This window comes from Acanthopagrus latus, chromosome 24 (genome assembly GCF_904848185.1).
Source record: "Acanthopagrus latus isolate v.2019 chromosome 24, fAcaLat1.1, whole genome shotgun sequence".
NCBI classification, from domain to species: domain Eukaryota; kingdom Metazoa; phylum Chordata; class Actinopteri; order Spariformes; family Sparidae; genus Acanthopagrus; species Acanthopagrus latus.
Genome location: NC_051062.1, coordinates 6,351,028 through 6,370,418, shown reverse-complemented (window position 1 = coordinate 6,370,418; position 19,391 = coordinate 6,351,028). Strand labels below are relative to the sequence as shown.

Below are 19,391 nucleotides of genomic sequence, written 5' to 3'. Positions count from 1 at the left end.
AGCTCTTTTTCATCTAAATGTAGAAATGATGCCGTCGGAGGCATACATGCATTTGCAGCACACCCCCTCCTTGTTCTCCCTGTGTCTTGCTCACGTGTGCCTGACTTTTATTAGATTTGAGAAAAAAACAGGGGTTGAGAGACGAATGGAGGCTGAGTATAAAATATTAATGCTCAGTATGTCCAGACCCCCTCGAGTTCTCTCTCTTTTTCCGTCTCATTGTATAGCAGCACGCCTGTGCCAACATCCCCTGCCTCGGGCCTTTCAGAGCCTATAAGGTGGAGAAATTAGTCACCCGGGTACATCAAACTCCTATAATTACTTTTTAAGGGCAAAATGGGGGTCATTCATTGGCAAGTCGCTTGCTGCCACCGTACAGGCTGTCTTCAGACTCCTGCTATTGTCCCACGTTGGTTTTTTTATGTGTTGGAAACAAACAGCAGTCCGTCCACTGAGACAGAATGCTTTCTTCTCTTCGCAAGATACAATAGAGCCAACCTCCCCAACCCTTTCTATGAGGATGATTTCTATTTATACTGCATAAAAAACGAGCAGTCACACAACGCAATGCTATTGCCCAGCATCCCTCGAGTGTTCCAGTGCAGCGGTGATAAGGCACAGTTTGTTATTCTGCTAAGCTAGTACGAAAAAAGAAGGGAAATGAAAGTCGCCCACTCGCTGTGGCAGGTTAACGTCTTCAAAAGGCAGCAGTTATTTCTGTTGATCTGATGTGAATATTTTGTGTGAGCAAGGCAAGATTGGAGGTGCACGAGCAAGGATTTGAGGAGTTCGCTACTACTTTGAATACAGTAAGTGCTCGCTGATGGGCTGTCATTCATCCTGACTGAAACTCTCCCAAATGCCATCTTGGCAACCTCGCAATTGTTATTCTGAGAGACAAAATGATTTGCTGCCAGTGATAATCTTCCAGAAAAAAAAAAGAAAAAAAAAAGTGGTAGAAATGATTGCGCAGTGTTTTCGGCCCCTGACAAGCCCTTCAAATTGATGGATCTATTACTCAAACTGGACCTCTTGGGTCTGATTTCATTTCGTAACTTCCAAATAGCAACCAATGCAGCCCCTTGCACTGTTACAGCTCTGAACACTTAGCTCCAACTCGACCACGAAAAACACAAACAAACACGGGGAGCCCAAAGCCTCAGGAGAGGCTAGAGGTAGCCTGGTGCTGTTTTGTCAGTATGCACGATCAGGGTGTAAGAGCCTGAGGATACGCTAGCGGCTCTGAGTGACTGTTAGGTACAGCAACGTTTAAAGCAAAATGCTAACGTGGCGGCGCTTCAACCTGATGTGGGTTGTACTTGAACAGGAAGTGAGTGACCACAAGTTGTTAATTGAAGCCTGAAATAGGTTGATCAGAAGCTGCTGTATTGGATCAATGATTGGAGTCAAAGAGTACGAGAACTATTTACAGAACAAATTTCATAAATGTCAGCTTCCCAATGACGATTTTTCCTTCATCGCGAATATGGATATCGACACATTCAAACCACATCATCTGCACTGGATACTCATTTCAGCCGAGTACTCACTTGACCCCTTTTGTGGTTGTAACCCATTTGTCAAAAAGTGGAGGCACAACTAAAGTTAATGCAACTAATTGTATGAATGTCTGGCAGATTTCATGATGATCTCTGATAGAAGGGATGTTTCCGACGGGACCAAAATGGTGGACCAACCGACAAAGTGATGCACAAACACAAGCCATGCTGCTAACAAATACATCAGCAAATAGGACATGTGCTTTCTTACTGCAGCCACTTTCTTAATACCCTTCAGCAATGCAATGGCAGAGACATGGCACTTCACAACTATATGCTAGTACATATACCGCCGTCCATCCTTGTCGTGCCCAGTTCCTCTGAGCATTGCTATGAATATTAAATAATTTCACTCAATATTGCTGCTTCAGTAGAAGCTCCAAATATTCACTGATGTACTATCCAGCCACGGCTCAAAAAAGAAATGCTCTATAATCGTATGCTTAATTCAAGCCCGCACCCATCTCCCCCATCTGTCCATTCCCTCCACCCCTTCCTCCCTCTCTCCATCCCGCATCCACATTATGGTCTTTGATCACGGAAGCTATGAGCCGGGGGGGAGTTGCTGTGGGAAGCGCGTGCTCGGTCTTCAGATGTGTTGTTGTGCCTGTAAACACTCCACGTTTGTGAGTAATGTGCTAGCTGTCTCCAAAAGCCTTTAACAGTGCGTGAATCCCCCCCCGCTCGTCAGAACACCCGCTGTGAACAACAATACTAAAACCATCACCATTACGATCACAATGACGACTTTCGGAAACAACTCTTTGATATCTTTTGTTGGGAGACTTTGAAACACTGATGAGCTGGTGGCACTTTTTGTCTCTGTAGCACAAACAGCCCATCTAATAAGGCCGCAGATGTTATTTGGTGCTGAAGACTTGAAGGGAAGGAGTTTGTCTTGTCTGAGAAAGTTAATTCAAGCGATGTCGCGAGGATTATCCGAGCTTTAGAGTACAGCTTATATTTTCACCGAAAGCCTGGTGCACGGAAGTTTGAATGCATGGAGGGTTTTACCAGGCAGAGAGAGGGAGTCACACAAAATGAGGTTTATGGGAAATGTATCTTGACCTGTACAAGGTTCTTTTTTTCCTCTTTTAAACCTTTATGGGCTGAGCTGCTTGAGAGAAACGTTCTCCCAAAACAACATAAAGCAAACCTGAAATGAACAAACTGGCAGAATTTCCTGAACGTTGAACCTTCCTCCGGTCACTGATTAAAGGACGTAATGATCCACACCTTATATCACTTTCACTTAATGAGCTGGAGCCCTGCAGCAACACTACAAGCAGGAAACAAAAAAACTAAATCTCATATGTGCTTAAATATTCTATATTATGTTTTATCTTTTGTACACATTTTCCCCCAAAAGTTAGCCTATGCTGGGAGGTTTTTGGACACTTACGACTCTCCTTTCTGAACAAAACTTTTTCACAGACCATTCCTGCAATAATCCAAAATCAAGTTGAAAAAATCCCAAAGGCATTTCGTTGAGCCGCAGCCAGAACCAGAGCTCTGCCAGCTTCCGCGTTAGAAAAAACCCCTGCTACACTCTGTTGGTAAACCGGTCCTGGCGAAAAAGGTAAGAATCAGCCGTCACTGATTACATTCGGCTTGGATGTTTGACAACAATCAAGGCTGACTTTCTTTAATTTCGTTTCTTGTCACACATGATTGTAAGGACAGCTACGGGTTTCATCAAGGCTCAACAAAAATGTACCGGCATGAATAAAATATTAACACTTTGTTGTCACTCCAACCGAAACATGGAGTCAACCACCAGGGTGGAAGCACTGCTGCAATCTAAATGTCACCCCCCCTTGACTAGGGACGGATCACTTCCTGGCACCTCTTAATGAGAGTAAAAATTGAATGCTGTGGTTGTGTGAGATTCCTTCGCTGCTTCGTTTTTTTTTTTTTTAAAGAAACCAGACAGCGATGAAATCATAACAGCTTTACAGGCGGTCTGTTTTTCTGCTTGGGCGGATGCAAGAGAAAAACAGCTCAGGAGCTTTGAGGAGCATCGAGGCCGAGAGAGGGAGCGCTGGATGATACAAGCGCGGGAGAGGCGAGATCGCCGAACTCTGCACAGCTGCTGGCCTATGAGAGCTTTCATCTGCGAGACATGAGAAAACGGGCGGAGGACGGTGGCCCAGGTGTGCGTTACGCCGATAAGCTTCCACCCCAATTCGGCCGCTCGCCGCCTGCCCTCCCTCGCCTCCCTCTGATCCCATCTTTATCCTCGTCCTTTGTGTGCCTCCTCTAACGCCCTCAACTTTCTTTCTGAAGCCGGAGTATAAGCCCAGATAGGATGGAGTGATATGAGTTGAATAAATCCTAGGAATTAATTTTTTTTTCATCTTCTTCTTTCACTCTCTCACTCTCCCTCCCTCCTGGCTTCCTTTCTATTGCCACATTTTCTCTCTTTCTCCTTGAGCAATTTGATCGGAGCAGCTGAAAAAAAAGGGCCTTTCATAATAGAATATTTAATCCACCAAGCAAAACATAGTGAAATTAGAAGCCCGGTCTCGCGCAGGGAACGGCACAATGAGCACGACTCGCTCCTTTTCTTTTTTACATTTCTACCAATCTTGCTTTCTTTCTTCCTTGTGCTCCTCACTGGAAAATGCAAGGCCTACCTATATCGATCACCGCGCAAATGCAGACTTTCCCAAGCTCTATTGTTGGCAGCAAATTCAATATACTTTAGCCTCAACAAAATCCAAACGAACTACAGTTGGCCAGCGAACTACAGTTGGCCAGCGGGATGAGAGCCTGAGTACATGGAGTTTCTTTTCAAACAACGAATCGAGATTTGAAGCAACAGACTTCTGTTCTACTGCTCACAAGTTTGTACTGACGCAGGAAGGAAATTGCACTTGAACTAATAATAGACTTCCGTCAACCCTGTTTTAACCAGGTGGCTCCTGAGAGACATGATGTAGGGGGAGACCTGACAAAAAAAAGGGAAGTGGGATCTGTTGCATCCCGTGGGAAAGTTACGTAAGAACTTGAATCTCATTGGTCGTGGGGATGTTAATATTGCTGCTGTCTTGGGAAACCACTGAGAAACGTGTAGTGACGCGGTGTCGGATTAATCCACAAACTGACGTCACACTCAGTCATATCGTACACTACTGCGTGATGAACACCCTGTGTATTGTTTCTAATGTCTAAATCTGTGGATTACTGCAAGATGAACATGAGGATTATGAGACTAGAAGACTGTTAAATTATATTTCACGAAGTAACAAGATTAAGCAGGGATTCAGAGCAGTTTGTGTGGGTTGTAATCTCTATAAACAGATATCTGCATATGAATGTGCAATCTGTAGGCAAGGGACAAGATTTTGCTTCCAGAACCGAGTAGTACTGACCAATCACAAATGAGCGGGCAAAGCGATGTGTATGGAGAGCAAATGAGGCGTAACGCGTCGCCCAAATTGCAATCTCGCAATCCATCAGCTATCGTTTGATGATGATTTAGCTTTTCAAGCGATTTTATAAAATAAATAAATAATTTATGTGCTTTCATACAGAGAGCCGTCTTCTGACTCGAACACCATCCTCATGTCTCAAGTTGAAGAAGATAAAGGATGTCACAGCCAAGACTTCCTCCTCTGTGCGCCACTGGAGGCCCGAATACTGGCTGTTGCCCCCTGAGGATAGGTCGCCGATGGCTAAATTTTGGTCTGAGGATAATCCACGAGTCTAGTGTTGGTGGTTGATGATCACCACACTGATAACATGCTAACATTTTGCCAGCAAGAATGGCACTCAGTAGAGTGTATACCTCCACCAAGGACCAGCAGTCCTCTTTATCCTCATCACATTGTGCTCACTCAGCTACCAGCCTGCTAATGCGCCAGATTTTTGCCATGCATTAATCCATGAGAAATTCTTCTTATCCTCTAGTCAATATTCACGGAAATACATTGTGGGTTTGAAAACAACATAACCTTCTTTGCAGAGGTAATTATCTCTAAACTCAAAGCGCAGCTGAGGCTGATGGGAATGTCATTAGTTGGTCATAAAGCAAAGTTTTGGACAAATTACAATTTTGCATTGATGCCAGTGCTGGACGAAAGGTCAAATGATCTCCAAGGCAATTCCAATTAATTTGGTGGGGGACAGAACATTTGTACCGAAATCAATTAAAATCTATCCAATAATTGCTAGAAATTTCACTCAAAGCCACATATTTATACACTCCAACCTCATAGGTGGCCATTTACTTAAGGGATCACTAATCTCAGTGCGGTTCACCATCAGTGAACCCCGATTTTCTCAAATCAATCAATCCAATATTAACATATTTCACTTGTCAAATTGTATGTTTTGGCTTGTAGATAACACTAGATGTAAATTCAGGCACTCGCCAAAGTCTTTAAGGTCCATCCTCTGGGCACCATGAATGACTGCACCAGATTTCATTTCATGGCAATCCATCCAATATCTGCTGAGACACACTGGATATATCACAAATCATCCGAAACCAAACAGTGGAACCAGAGGAAAAATCAGGGGTGGTAGGCTAAATCTACAGGAGATCATGAATATTCAAACAGAATTCAGTGGCTGTCTAACAGACAATACATCCTGAGAGAATACACCAGTATTGTGGGCTGAAAATGGAACAAATCACTAAATGTAATGGGAGGAAAATACCACCAATGTGTGTTATTTTGGAACATTGGCTGCGACTTTCAGATGAGGCACCAGCAAAGATACAGAAAAGCGGGGCACACTGTACAACAATGTCATACATCAAATCTTAACGACAAAGTTATGTAACACTCAAAACCCCACCAACCTCTCCGACAAAACATTCTCTGCTGAGAGAAGAGGCGCATCTTGAGTGAGGAACACTGATAAAAAGACATGAATTTTAAATCTCAATCCACACGCCTCATTCATAACTCATCGGTCTGAAACACAACATAGAAGAAAACACTAAAAACAATTAAAGTCTAACCGACGGTTCAAGGCGGCGAGGGACTTAGCAGTGGCAACACAAAAGGCTCAATGAAAATTCAGCTCTGGAAACAGCATTATGCACCGAGCACAGTTCAGTCATCTTTGCTGGTGAGACGCTCGAGCCAGCGACACTCAACGGGCCTTTGGCTGTGTTTTCACCATGAATGCAGGCAGAAATTATACAAATGTGCAACACCATGACATAGTGATCTCAACAAGTCAGTTAAAGGCGGGGCTACTGATGATGTGTTTCAGGAGCAGTTTTCTGTGGGAGAGATGAGCATTTTTTGTTTAACCTTCAAGACATTTACAAGCACAATAAGATATATAACACACTGAAGAACAGGACAAAGATATTCTTCATGTAATATTTCATTATGGCGGCACGATGCACACATTCCAACAGTTGGTTCAGGACGGAGTCACACCGCGGCGCTCACTTATGAGTGATCGGAGGTACACAACTGCAGCTTTCTAGCACTTTATGTACTCTCCAGTCTCTCATCACTCACTCTCATCCACTGTCTGTGGAAATGCACTGCACAGTTCTTGACCCCAGTCAGATTTTATGGCGAGGAAGAGGTTAAGTGCTGCCACAGAGGGGATGACATCAGTGCCCTCCTTCTTGGAATGGAGGTCATTTGGATTTATTCACTGGACACACTGGCACCACAGGGATTTAATGAGGGCTTTGACATTTGTCCCCCTCTCTAATAATTATGCTGTTAGAGAATCTTCGGCCCGGCCATAACCTTTTTCTAATTGAACTGTATGCTTGTCTGTCAGTGGGGTTTGTACTGTATAATGTATCTGACCTTATGGGCTATCACTTTTACAGACAAACACTTAAGGGATCGCAGGGGATGAAGGATGTTGCCCTGCACTTTGGTATTCAGAGGAGAGGTTTTGAGAATACATCTGTGACGAGTTTTGCAGTAGTTTTTTGGGAAGGTCTACAATTACTTCCACTTTTCACTTTCTTCGGTACTTGGGGTTAGCTTTGCCTTGCTTGGTGGGCAAGTCTTACATACTGCGAATTTCATACGATATATGTAACACATATTTATACTGTGAATTTGAATGATAAAGTAAGATTTTCTGTGGTACTTAACCTTTAAAATCACTGTGCTGAGGTATTAAAGGTCTATTACATACTGTAAAAAAAATGTGATGTTATGTAATGTTTGAGTGCACAAACAAAACAGGACAGCATGGAGATATGCACATCCCAGAAACTGCGAGATGAAACAAAGATAGAAGTTAAAATGAACACAAAATACATTCAAGCTGTCAAAAACTGTGGTCTCCGGACCGCGTGGAAGACAGCCTGCCACCATGTGTAACAGCACAAACTGTCACCTTAATCTTATCTGTCAAAATGTTGCTGCATCAGTGTCCACGAGACAAACCCCCCGGCCCATTTACTTCTTCCCGGCAAATAAAGTTATCCCGAAGCTGAAAGGAGAGACAAATTCCCATGTGTCCCATCCGGAATCGCGACAATTGACTCGTTTGCCTCTCCGAGCGGCAAAAGGGGAGGGGGGAGCGGCACATACATCACGCAGCCGCTGCCACTTAAAGCAAAGCACACATAGCGCGGAGGGCTCGTTAACCTTTGGACGGGCATGTGTACGTGTGCGTCTGTCGGCTTCCCCGCGGTGACGGATGACGTTGAGGATGACAGATTGTGCCTGTCTGTGTCTTGATCTCACACACACACACACACACACACACACACACACACAGACACACACGTACATAGCCACCTACGCATTACATTCAGGCAGAAGCTGGAATACACAGAGATACACGAGCCTCTGAAAACATGCACAAACAGTGCTGTGCAGACGTGTGAGCTTTAAGTGAAACACACATAAACATACAATAGATAGAGTGTCCTAATGTATTTGACAACAACATGAACCATAAAGCCGCCTTCATCACACAATCCCGAGAGAGGCGGTGTCGGATTTATTCATGAGGAACATTTTGCAGAACATCACAAAGTGCTCAACAGGGGAGCCAAGGACACCGTGGACGTAATTAACAAGCGGGAGCAGTGGAAGAAAGTCTGAAGTCAAAGTGAGTCTGTGTGCTGTTATGTGGGCGTTCGCATGCATTACGACGGAGCTGTGTCTTTACCATTGCGCCCGTTCGATTGTAAATCCTTTCGAATGCGTTTTTTTTTTTCTCTCTTGGCTTCTTCCCTTTTCTCTCAGACTAATGTACATAAACAACACAAGACAAATCACCGGAGAGGCTGAAAGGAAATGGAAGCAGCAGTTCTGGTATTAATGTTGCCTGGCAACCAGACCAAGGTGATTTAGTAATTGAACACATTCTCTGAATATTTGTCTTAAAAGTGGGGCATCCAGCGGTCGAAGCCGCTGAATGTCTGACAGGACGCATCGGGCTCGTCTGCTTCGAAATGTTTTTGAAACGGCGCAAGCTCGCTTGTGGGTGGCGGCCAACTGCAACTTTGAGTCTTCAGGCCGACTGTTTGGGCATACTCATGTGAGGAAAGTGAATGAGTAATGCACTCCTTTCTTTTTAACAGCCTCTGTGTGGGCGCCCTTTAACTCGGCAATTAACCCCAGACACTTCCAGTGGAGCCGCTGGATGGCTAGCAGCACTAAACCAAAGTCGTACTGGGAGAGACTCAGGTGTGAGTGCGCATAATTTGGGACAAAAAGCATACTTTATCAAATATGCCTCTTGCACGAAGGGGAAAGATTTATCTGATGCTCTATGTCTGCATCAAGTCGGAGGCGGTGTATGAATGATTGAAAGCATTTTCTGAGTATACTCAGTGTCTGAAAGTAACACAGACAGAACCTACGGGAGGGGCTGGCAGTATCATTAATGCACAGCTGAAAATTCATCTCGTATTCCGTCTCAAAATCGATAAACCACAGTCTGTCTTAAGGTCTGCTGGTCAGGAGGGATGATTTATTTAACATAACAAATTCCATCTCGGGGGCTATCGCCAGCCTTCACTTTTCGTTTGACCAGGACGACATGTGTGACGGAAGGAATTCCGAGCTGAGAAAAAACAAACTCAACACTGAAATGTATGAATTTTCCTACCTAAATGAGCCAATACTGACGTGATGGTGTTTCAAGGAATTGCACCATCCTGCAATCACAAAGCAGCCCTTAATTCACATTCTGTCTCGTGTTTTCGCCGTCTTTTGAGGTATAGCTTTAATTACCACGTCATGCCAGTTACTCTTCACTTTGATCCTTGAGATAACTAGCTCCAGACGTGACAACGCTGTACAGTTCACAACTTACAAGCCGCTTTTAAACATGCGCTGTATTGAGTGAACGTGTCAGTGTGCTGACAGCATGGTGGTGCACGCGAGCATGTTTCCGTGATGCTTCCGACACCACTGTATTTTGCCAGATTGAGCGTCTGGCGGCAGTTTAAAGGCTGTCTATGTCATGATTTGTTGCAATTTACACCATTCAATTTTTTATTGGCCATATGTGAGCACATGAAAAATTAAACCATCGTTTTCTTTCTCAGTTGCTTGACAGGCCTGTGGACGATTTGTCTAAGTTGTTTAAAGCTGCCGTAAGCATCGTTTCAGCCAACTTCCTGTCTGTATTGCGGTGAGCGATCCCCTCCCTCCACTCTGCCTCAACGCGATCGTACGACAACTTTTGCTTTTTATTCTTAACTCGTTTCTCATCGTTTGGTAATATTAGCCGTCACTGGACCCGTTGGAATCTGTAGGCAGTGTAGGCATGAGTGTAGGCAGAAGGGACCGCCTACACTGGCAATGGCGCAGCAAGGAAAGCTGAACACCTGAATTTTCTTTTCTACTGCATGAGAGAGACATGGGTTACTGACCAAACACTAATTTAGAGCTATTTAATATGCAAGTAGCACTTGAAGCAGCTTTACATGCGGCAGGACTGTGGAATTCTTTGTTTGGTTTTTCACTATAGTTTAAAGGATTTTGCTTTTATGCCTCGACTTCCTCGCCTCAGTGCCTACTTTAACAGACAATGTTATGAGCTGACGTTAGTTTAGACATGGGGTCATGTACACAACATGATCTAACAGCCGACTTCCAATTATCACTTTAATCCCTTTATGTCTTGAGCACAAAGAAATGAGTCCAGGCTTTGGACAGTGTTGGACAGGATAAATTAGGCAGCGGAATTCGCTAACGAAAAATGATGATAGCGGATAATCCGAGCTCCCGGTCTGGACTGCTAGATGCACTGCTAACTGCGCTAACTAGCTAATGGTAGCGAAAGCAAGCATTAGTTGCTGGTTATTCTGGTGCTCAATTCACACTTTCTGCCTTCATCTTTTTAGAAAATGGGTTTGTGCCTTGGCAAAGTTACAAAAGAGTGAGTGCAATTTAACAAGTGGCAAGGCTGAAGTCAGGAGCAGCTAGTTAAGAGCACACAACTTAAATTAATCAGTCACTGAACGAGCTCAAACACAAACCACAAACTGTTTCAAAGAACTTGCTCAATAGAAACATCACCTTTGCTGTATAACCACATAATTAAGAGCTACGTGTGAATACAGGTGCCAAAAAGTGCAATTAGTAAGATGTAGGGCATGTTACCAGAGGTACAGCACAGCACCTTTGAGGTTAAAGGGTGAGAGGTCATAAATCAATGCGATCGATGCGGAGCCCTCAAAGGTGCAGACAGAACTACATGCTGTTGTGTGTAGAACATGGCTTAACGTTATTTACCAGCGGTCGAATGCAGAGTATGAAGGAAAACAAAGTAAATATAGGCGATTAGATCCTGTCAGACAGACAGGAGTGAGGGTATAACAGCATAACCTTCTTCTACAGTATCTTCCTCAGCTGATATGACTCCATACACAGTTCTGTGGTTTACCAGCAGGTGCCACTGTTAACTCACAGCAGCCCTTCCCCCCCAAGCCTGCCAAATCCCTCCTCCCCCCTCCTGCTCCTGCCTCCCCCCTTGCACTCCCCTCTATGCTTCTCTCTCGCTCTCTCGCTCTCTCCCTCCTTCTTTCCCTCTAAAACAAAGTAATTGCCTGCAGCACAGTTCAGAGTCTCCTACTCTGTCTGACGCAGATCAGGCTCCAGCCAGTCAATCATTATTCTCCACCGCAACAGTGAATACCTCTCGTTGGTTCAAGGAGTCACCGCAACCCGCCGATGACATGGGGAACATGCGGATGCCGCTGTGTGTGTGTGTGTGTGTGTGTGGGTGTGTGTGCATCTAGTGTGTAGGTGCACATACACAGATGATCGTGGTTACAGTCAGGCAGTGACAGAGCTGTAGGTTTATCTTGGACTCTCAGTGGCGACAGCTCGGAATCCTACTATATGCGTGAGCGTGCGTGCATGTGTGCATGCGTCTGCCACACAAGGACAGTGACAAATATGAACCTCCCAGAATTCATCTGTCACTCAGACATCCATTATTCAAAAGCAGGCAGTCAGAGGTCCTGGCAAGGGTCCACTTGCAGAGACAGCTGAATTTCTATTATTATCGGTTCATTTATTCATCTAATTGGTTTCGTGGCTCTCTTCTGCACATGTGCACACCACACATGTGCAGTAAGAGCCCATGTGAGCATGTCTTTATGTACACAAAATTGCGGATAAAAGACAGAAGCCCTGTTTCAACGAGAGAGGGTTCTGCTCTTTTCTAATAAGTGCCGGTCTGACCAAAGTGCTATAAGAACGTTATTGCTCTGCAATTTGATCTCCGCATCGCTTTCTGCTGACGGAGAGAAAGCACAGCAGGGAAAGATAGAGACAGAAAAATGAAAGGGTGTGAAAGCGACAGAGTTAGAAGTCAGTTAAGCCATTTATTCAGCCAATGCCGTAGAGAGGAAGACAATCTCTTCCTCAAGGTAAGACTCAGCCAAGACGGCAGCAAATGAAAGACAAGGTGCTAAATCCTCCGAGTGTCCTAAAGGGAGCGTTTACGCTTCCCAGTGAAAGAGACTGACAAGCGTAAATCCAAGTGAAAGCTATGATTTCATATGAATTTCCTCAATTTAATCTGGCTTGAATGACGATTGGACGGGGAGAGGTAAAGAAGAGGTGGAACTTCTCCCGAGTTATCAATAACATTTCACCTGCGAGCAAAGATGTGAAAAGGCAAGGCAGGTCTGAAGTGCACTGTAAGGGCTGGGTGGCTTTGTGGTATCAGTCAGCTACATATAATCTAAAATGTCAAAACAGGAAGAGAATGCAATAAATCAGTGGTTCCCAACTGCCTTCCTGATGAATACGCCTTCATTGACTTCAGAATGTGTTCAATGGTTTAAACTCAATCTGGATTTAACACTATAAATGATATAACAGAACAATGTTTTCATGTACTTGACTAGTGTTGACCCATTACCAGGTAGTACAGCTAGTTAAAACTGGTCATCCATTAATTTCAGCTAATGGCAATTAGTTAAACTGAGTTATCTGTTGATTTTAGGTGATGCTGATAAGTTAAAATTTGTTATCCACTAATTGTAACTAATACTAACTAGTTAAAACTAGGTATCTGTCAATGTTTGCTAATGATAATCAGTTAAAACTAGTTTTGCCATGACACAGCATAGGGTTGTACTACATAAATCAATCAATAAATAAGTCATCAAAATTACAGCTATGATTTGTGGAGGTTGTATCACGTAGTTCCTCAGTCTGAACCAGTCTAGTGGTCCAGCAGCATATAACTTTGTGGCATTTCAGTTTATCCATTACGTAGCAAATTCAACCACTTATTCCTCAACTTTATTTTCAGCTAACTATTTAAGCAGTTAATTAGCTGACTATTTCAGGTACCTCTCTGCTACCTCTCTGCTAATTTGGTAATTACACAAAAAAAATCTTCCTTGCAATTTTTCCAAAAACCCCATAGCCCCTGGCTCCTGCAGAAGTAACCCTGCCGGTACAGGAACCAATCGTTAGAACTCACTGTAACAAAGCAACACAATCAAATGTGGAGAACAAAAGAGTGAGGAAGGGAGTGATGTGTGGGGATGACAGGAGGAGGCAGAGGGTTGTTTTCAGATTTACAGAGCAAGCTGCCGAAAGCTGCTGTCAGAGAGAGAGCGAAGCAGAGAGGGGCCTAATTAACACAGAGAGCACCAGCATCCTCAAACAGAGTGAGTGATTCTGATCCAGCAGCATTATCACCCTGCCATAACACTGCCAATCCAACCTGAAACCAGCTCAGCTGAGCTGATACGCCTCCCCCTCCCCACCAAATCATCTGAGGTCATGACTTACTGCTCACTCCTCCTGAATGCACAAACGCATTTTCTGCATAGCGCCGGCCCCACAAGACACGGCATACTCACCAGAGTTATTTCTGCTAAATGCATTATATCCACAGGGGTTGCACTTTGCAGATGTATCATCGTTATCTCGACCGCGCATCCCAGTGATTTAGTATAATCCTAAGAAGTGCTGTGATTTGGTTTAATTTGGTGCTTTAAATTATTTCTCAGGTGCCACTTTTTAATAATGGCACTCTTCCAAAACGATGGAACCAGATAAAATTAGGGTTAATGCATTTTTATTTCCTGCATCCATTTAGTTCCAGCTATCAGAACGAGGAGATGGCATGTGTGCGATGTCACCAATTCCTGACAGAGTTGCGAATCTGGAGCCTTTATTTCGGCCAAGAAAAGGCGCATCATTTTCTGCACAGACTATATCGAGTGCCTGGCTGTTGGAGCACTTCCACGGCTCGGATGGACATTAAACTCCTGGTTGACTCATAGTCCAAAAGATGAGCAGCATTGTTAGAAATAGATACAGGTAGAAGCCCGTGTTCCTAAATATCAGATTTTTTGGGTAAGAACTTTTTTTAAGGAAAAAGTAAGCGTCTCACCAGCTTTACTGATGTTTTAGAGTCAGGCTTGTTTTTGGACAGTCCCCTTGACTCAAACAAATAACTGCAATGTAAAGTATTGTATTACTATTTGACCTTTTTTTGATTCTGTGTGCATTTTACGGTAAATGTCACAAAGCGTGAATGAAATCAAATCTGAATCAGAGATGAGAAGAAGTTGAAGATCCTCCTTGTTCTCCAAAATACTTAACCACCTACAGTACACCCCTGCCCAGGAGCTTTATTGTAAGAAATGTCCAGTCAACCAAGCTCAAAATAGATTTTGAGTCGAGGGCAAACGTTATACGCATAGATTTAGCAGAGAAATCCAAATCAGCGTATGACTGTGCAGCATAACATCATTTTTCACACATCCTGCACACACACACACACACACACACTTTAATTTCCATCTGGAAAAGGTATTTTCGTGCCTTCCGAGGGTCACTTTTAGAGAAGGGGAATGCGTGTATGTCAAGCCCACTCCATTAATGTGTCCACAAAAAGGGCTCAGATACAGAGGTGACCACAGGGATTGAGAGGAAGTTGCACAAAAATGGGCTGCAACTAAAAAATGTCACAGTGAATGGAAGCTGTTAAATATGCCATTTGGTAAGCCCTTCCTTTTTTTTCCTGAAGCTACTGCGGGCAACATGCTGAGTGCATATTTCACTTTTGGCTTTCAGGGACATGTGCCTCCAGAAGCTATGGCCTGAGAAAGGGCACTAAAACTTATTCGCGTCCGCTTCCCCTGCCCCGGCTTTCATGATGGCTATTTCAGCCCACTGCCGGATCGATGTACCATGACCTCGCTATTTACCCCCAAAATGTCTAATGCTGAATGACAATTTGGTAATTTACATTACCTTATTTGCATGAAATTGCATGGGTTTTTCCTCTCTGGTATGGTATGCATCGTCCTTCCTTTACACCTGTCGAGGGCCATTTCAGTTTTCATACCACATGACATTTTTTTTTTTAAAGGTGAGCAGCTCACAACATAATTTTTATAGCCTCTTTAACTTAATTGCAATAATGTAAATATCATGACTATTAATTAATGTTCTAGCCAATTTCAATTTCATCCATCTCAGTGTATCTTAGTGGTTTAATCCAATTAATTGTCTGTTCCTGTTGGTTTTTATATTCACTGATGTTTAGCAGTTTAAGCAGTAAATAACCTAAAATATACCTCAAATCATTTCAGCTTTATTTTTGAGTTGACTCATACAAGATTGTCGACTATCAATCTGAGGTGAAATTGTTGAGTGGAAACAGGGAGTTTTCTTTTGAAAGCAGGCTGAATATAGCTCCAATGTCATTTTTTGAGTGATTTAAGAGGGCTGTATCTGTTTATTTTCACATCAGAACGCTCTGAAATGATTTGAGGTACATTATAAGGTTGTCTACTGTCAATCTGAGGTGGAAAAAAAGAAACTTACTTATCAGCATTATTATCATATCAGTGTGACCTGGTGCCATGGCTGGAACTGCTTCTCCTTGGTGAGACGCCTGATGTCAGGTGGCAGTGATGACGTAGCCACTCTCAGCTGGTTCTCCAGGTTTGGGTCAGTCAGTATTGAGCGGATCCGAGTCTTGTTAAAAAGAAAAACTGGAAATGTCTTGCAGAATCCTTCAGTGATTTCTCAGTGTCTTGTGCCATGTCAGTCTGAGACGGTTCTCTGAGATAAACTTACACTTTGGAACAGCGCGATGTTTTTTTCTGGCGTGCGCAGCTCCACAGCGGCAGCGAGGCGCTCCGCAAATTCACCTTCGGCATGAGGTTTCAGCCTCTTAGCAATTAGATCACTCACCACGATGAAGCTAGCCTGCGTCACGTTGTCCTGGTCTGCTCGCGGTTTGGATAAAACTGCTTGCTGGCAGGCAAACACGCGCACTTGCCACCTCTAGTGGCAGCACAGGACTGACCCAGGATAAAAGTCAATGGTAAGTTATACAAGCATGCCTCATGTCTTTAAATCACATGACATAACGCACTAATCATATGCATTTTTGTAATTGAAGATCTTTTTCCTAAACCTTAGCAACTGTTTTTCTTGCCTAAAGCAAACCAACCAAACTGTGACTGACAACAAAGTTTCTGCTAGTTGATGTTGTCCTGGCAGTTTCCGCTCTGTATTTGGCCCTCAAAAGGACCAGTTCATGACGTACAAATGTTCAACATCGACACATGTTTGTCAGGAGTTTCTCTGATGGCAGAGGAAAGCTGCTCTCCAGCCAGCTGCTGGCCACGAAGACTCAAAAACATTGTTGTATCCCGCTTACCGCTGCCCCTATTCTGGGCATCGCCGCACCTTGGACGGCATGCTGGCCAAAAAATATGAGCCCATTCCACCCTGCTTTTCTGTGATTGTGCCCTACAGTGAATTGCTCATTATCATTTTTCCCTCCACAATAACTGGCCTGCGGTGTACCCATCTGTTGACTGAATTTGGGAAGCCAGGTGTGTGTGTACGCGTTTGTTTGCTCCTTTTATTTGGAATCAAATAGTGTTATTAATGCTAATTTGCCCTGTGATGTTGGCCGCGGCCAGAGCTCCTAATCTTTCACATACACACACAGGCGCGTGCTAAATACCCCTCGATGGCACGGCACTACATCCTGCGCTCGGCTTTCATGTCAGCAATCATTTTGTAAGGAGTAGGTGTCAATATTTTTAGAGTGGTGGGTATCTCATTTTGGATGGCATCTCTTTACTACCTCTCTCCTATAAACCTAACTACATGGCGGGGGCCCCTGGCAGCGTTGGGCTAAGGCCCAGGTGTGGCGCCTTTTTATGGGCCCCTCGCCTATAAAGTTTAACAGCTAATGTCATAGCAGTCGAGTGAGAGGAGGAGGCCTTTTTGGATTTTAGGAATTATAAAAAAGAAGAGCGCAGAAACACCAGATTACGACGTGTTTAAGGTCACATTGAATGTACTGACATTGACTGTGACATCCTATAACCGCAGAGCCGTTTCTCCCTCGATTATTTTCAACAGTCCCTTCAAAATAACGCCCCGCCTGCACCTGAGCTCTAACTGTTTGTTACCTCACGTATTGCATCACAACTGCTTAAGACTATAGATGTGGCACACTTGAGATGAACGGGACGCATCCTGAAACACTGAGCCCGGCCAATTACCGCTTTTCAATAATGTAAATCCGCGGAGACCCTCCACTTCCACCCACTCCTCTTCCTCCTATGGCGAATGGGGGCTGCGTATAGGAACAATGACTGGAAATCGATGCTCTGTTTGTTCTCGGTGGCAGTTTCCACCTGCCTCTGTGGTGTCTTTTATTTCCCCTATTAGAAGAGAGGCAGCATGTTGTGTCATTTCGCAGCTCCACTCTATGAGGGAGGCGAATTGATTACGTGTATGAAGATATACAGGATGCTCCGGCAAGGCGAATGGGGAGGGAAGGTTAAATGCTTATTATTTATTTATGCTGGTTTGTCACAGTGAGAAGGATCTGCCTGGATGTGCTAATAAAATACAAACGTTTGGTCTTGAGTGGGCCTGGTTACACAAACACAATTTACCCACTGTTGTCTTTTTCTAATTATATTGTGTGTTTCATGTTGTGCTCTGGGTGTATAGATTAACAGCCTATAACATCATGTGAACATTAATAGGTCTGCAATCTTAAGTTTTATCTGCAAAATGCACTTAAAGAATCAGATGGAAAAGTACTACTTCTGCAGAAAAATAGCCACTTTGATATGGTATTCTATACGACATGACAGCATTGGTTTTTTTTTGTTTTGTTTTTTCTTTTTCCAGTGATGCAACGACGTGTAAGCAGCATTTCTCTGTTGGTTGAGGTGGGGCTTGTTTTCGACTACTTTATATATGGCCTGGCTGTCAAGTGGTTCTCAGCCTTAGGGGTCTGGCCCCCTTCCAAAGGTTCACCAGATAAACCATGGAAGGGTCGTGAGATGATAAATTGGAAGAAAAAAAGATAAGAAAATGGCCTGTATGAGCCTTGGAAAGTTATTCAAATGACAAGATGTGAGGAGTTTGGAGGGGAAATGTCTCTTTGGTGCAACGACAGACAAGTCACAAACATCTAAAATGTGACTGTGGATCCTCCGTGGTGACTGTGTCTTTAACAGTGCAATCTATGAGAGCATGTTGCAGTATATGTAAAATCCAGATAGTTCTCGCTGCCAGCATGTCAAATACAGCAGCCTGGTCAGTGGCCCAACACCTCTGAGGTTAACACTGATGTTACAGTAGCACAAAGAGTGAGAAATGTCAGCATTTTAAGTAGCTGCGGTGCAGGCATGCGTCAGACGCTGGCTGGACTTTACCCCTGGAGACTGGTTTGCATCCCATATGTGATCAAGAGTCAAGATTGATTTGTTCTTAGGTTTGTTTTGTTGCATAAGTATGTAAATTATGTAACAGAAGTTTTGTAAGTGACATGACTGCATGTAGTTATTTTAACCCAAAGTATGAGCTGTTCCAAGTAGTTTGGGTGACTAAACCTAGTTTGACGCTGTACTTATGTCTCTAGTGTTATTTCTTAAACTGCCCTTCTAGTGTAGTAGTACAAAGAGTGAGAGAACGGATGTGTCATACATGGGACTTTTCCCCTTAAGATTGTGGTTTGCATCCTGTGTGTGACAAAGACTAAAGATTCATTTGTTTTTAAGTTGAGTTATGTAAGTAACATAAGTGAAACACAAGTTACGAGAGTCTGAAACCTAACTGAGTAGTTGTGGTACCTAAACCTAAGTATTTAGATGTCATAGTATGTAAAATGTTTGTCAGCAAAATGTATTTTGAAAGTGTAACTTTCCCTTCACATGCAAAGCTGAAGCTGAAGGGTGAATATTTGACGACCTGGGAGTGAGAAAGTGTTCAGAATGTGTAAAATGTCAGTACTGAGGACACATGCTTTGCTATTTTCCAGCACTGCTCTTTGAGGATAAATATATTTGCTCCAGCCATGGCAGCGACAGGTGACGTGTGAAGGGAACCCTGTGAAGAACAGGACATT

The 19,391-nt window shown here is 43.6% G+C and overlaps 1 protein-coding gene across 2 annotated transcripts in view; it reads right to left on the bottom strand.

Moving 5' to 3' along the window:
• The window catches only part of spry2 (sprouty RTK signaling antagonist 2), a 48,178-nt gene extending 32,227 nt beyond the window's left edge, over positions 1-15,951 (bottom strand). Inside the window, exon 1 of one of the 2 annotated variants that reach the window (XM_037091366.1) lies at positions 15,827-15,951. The gene's annotated coding sequence lies outside the window, so the exon portion shown is untranslated. Of the gene's footprint in view, positions 1-15,250; positions 15,268-15,826 lie in introns of those variants that run through there. The other variant, XM_037091367.1, reaches the window with a different exon arrangement.
• Between the last annotated feature and the right edge of the window lie 3,440 nt (positions 15,952-19,391).